We start from the raw sequence: 2,942 nt of genomic DNA on the forward strand, positions 1-2,942 counted from the left end.
TTAATAATAGTAATGTTGGCAATAGTAATGTTGGCAATAGTAATGTTAGCAATAGTAATGTTGGCAATAGTAATGTTAGCAATAGTGGTAATTAACATAATAAATAATATTCGTATTATTCATATTTCAAATAAAATAGTTAACATGTAATAATATAAAGTAAAAACATACATTTTCTATACTAAAAAAAAAAAAAAAAAATGACATAATAAAACCTTTTTAAATTATAATATATTTAATTGTATGCGAAGATTTTTTTTTTTTTTTTTTTTTTTTTTGTTATACAAAATTAACGTTATAAATTGATACATGTGTTATTTACAATGTATTTTTTTAACAAATATATAATACTTTTATAATATTACATTTGTCGTATATTGAATTGATGTGTATATGTATACATATTTGACAGTGGTTTAAGCAGAATCAGTGTGAATGGTTATGTAATTTGCGAATTTTATTTACTATATTTGAAACTACATAAGTAAAAAAAAACATTTATAATATTAATAATTTAAGTAAAAGCAATTGTAGAAAACATGGTCACTTACAGTTGCCTATATAAGTAGCGATTTTTATTTGTCACATTTAAAAATAAATAAAACGTGAGACAAAGACTTATAATAAAAATTTAGATAAAAACACATGCAAATATAATGGACACAAATTATTTTATTCTTTTTATGAAATATGTAAACTTTTTGGAATTGATCAAAAATGGTATAAAAGTATAACATTTGAAAATGTAATATATATACATGTTTTAATTTGAATATAAGGAAACAAAATAGTTTATTATAAATATTTATTAAAATATTGTAAAACACGTTTTTTTTTTTTTTTTATACAGTGTAAAATATAAATATATAGTTAGGGTACCTTCTTTGTGTCTGTATGTCGTTAATGGTTTTTCATTTTCATTTGTAAAAGCTCAACAAATATCATTTAAAAAATGTACAAGAGATTATAAATTGTTGCATTATATATAATGGCAATGTTTGATTATGTTAAACATTTGTATTGGATTATAAAGAAAAGTTAATATGCGCATAAATTTGTATGTATTAACATATTACTAAAAATTAATATTATATATTTTTATTTTTTGAAAATATTAATTGTTATATGTAAAACAAAATACGTAATACGATTATATACATGTTCGTATATATACGCTCACATATATATATATATATATATATATATATATATACATATACATATACATATGTTTTAAAATTCATTAAATATTGAAGATTTAACAGTTTTATATTATTGTATTTATGTATTTTTTTACATAATATTAACATATATACAACATATAATTATAATTGCAAATAGAATCATTCATAATACATATAATAAAAGTAATCATGCATTATAATTATTGCTTCACAATTTAAGTTCATAATATTGCATTTGTCGTATAGCTTTTCGTTAAGTAAAAACTATGAACTTTTTTAGAATACATAAAAATATAAACAGGCTTAATATTTTATTTTTTATGTTTGATATAATACATTTTTGTTGTATATATATTTTTATTGAAAGCTTTTGATCCTATTTAATTGTTTAAACTTACTATATATTATAATTTTCATATGAAAAAAAATTTATAATAATGTAACACATATAGACATAATAATATAGTAGCTATTTTTAACATGTTATGTATTTTTATTTTGTTTACAGATTTGAAAATATAACTAATCATAATGGCAGAAGGTGACCCATTTGATAACGAGTATGAGAATCAAAACTTAAGTACTCTACTTACAAATACATGTAATGAAACATATAATATTTTTTTTTTTTAAAAAACGAATTAAATTCATTTAACTATGTTTGACTACAATATATATAAAAAAAAGTAATATACTGTGTTTTACAGATAATATGGAAAATGGAAATGAAACTGGAATATTATTACATAGAGTCTTGTGAAACGTTACTATATAGCCTATTAATTATGGACAGTTGTTACCTCATCATGTGACTGTTTTTATTCTGTTAACATATTTTATAGTGTTAATTATAATAATATTTATATGTATATGTCTATACAGAATGATAAACAATGTAAGATTAGTATAAATATATATAAATACATTTGTTACATATATATATAGTTATATAAAATTTATAAAGTGTGCATAAAACTATTTGTTACGCATATTTTTATTTTTTATAGCAACCAATTGAGGACGATTTTCAATTAATGCCAATGTTATCTTTTGAAGATGAATCTCCAGATGAGGATAATAATTCTAGTTTTTTGGGAGAAAGTAGTGAATATGAAGAGACCAGACTATGACAAGTTTAGAACCAATAACCATGTATTAAAAGTAATCAATCTATCAATCAATCATTCATTGAATAAAAATATTAAATATAAAACGATATAAAGGAAAAAAACTTTAAGGTATTACTAAGATAGTATGTTGAAATTAAAAATTGAGTAAAAAATATAAAAATTATAATTTACATAAAAATGATCAGAATATGAAGATAGTAATGATGACAATAGTAGAGAATAAACATGTAAGCAGTGTCAAGATTGTCAATATCTAAAGTGACGATATTAACACTGTATTTGTCAAAAAAATGTTATTAAAAAATTACAACTTAAGAAATAAATATAATATTACTATAACGACATAAAATGGCATATTTTTGAATATGTAGTACTTATTTAAATAAAAAAGCATAAGAATATATATAATAGTACCAATATACAATTACAAGCTTAAATTATATACTTATAACATTTCACTTTTAATGTTTGTATTATTTTTTTAGGTTAAAACTGAATTATTAGTTTTCAAGTGTGTAAGTATTTTAATATAGTTCTTATATGCATTCGGAAAAAAACTTAATTTTTTTTTTTTTTTTTTTTTGTATGTTACAATATTAATAAGGCTTGTAGTTTTTGTATCACATTT

At 19.6% G+C, this 2,942-nt stretch overlaps 1 long non-coding RNA gene across 3 annotated transcripts; it reads left to right on the forward strand.

Annotated features, from left to right (window-relative positions):
- The first annotated feature begins 1,301 nt into the window (after positions 1-1,301).
- Positions 1,302-2,756, forward strand: LOC111530716. 3 transcript variants are annotated; one of them, XR_002727897.2, is made up of 4 exons: positions 1,302-1,441; positions 1,693-1,785; positions 1,892-2,079; positions 2,192-2,756. It is a non-coding gene; the product is annotated as an uncharacterized LOC111530716 (long non-coding RNA). The 3 variants fall into 3 exon arrangements; XR_002727895.2 differs by having other exon boundaries at positions 1,693-1,744; XR_002727896.2 differs by having other exon boundaries at positions 1,316-1,367; positions 1,693-1,744.
- The last annotated feature ends 186 nt before the right edge of the window (positions 2,757-2,942 follow it).

This window comes from Piliocolobus tephrosceles, unplaced genomic scaffold (genome assembly GCF_002776525.5).
Source record: "Piliocolobus tephrosceles isolate RC106 unplaced genomic scaffold, ASM277652v3 unscaffolded_28926, whole genome shotgun sequence".
In the NCBI taxonomy this organism is placed as follows: Eukaryota; Metazoa; Chordata; class Mammalia; order Primates; family Cercopithecidae; genus Piliocolobus; species Piliocolobus tephrosceles.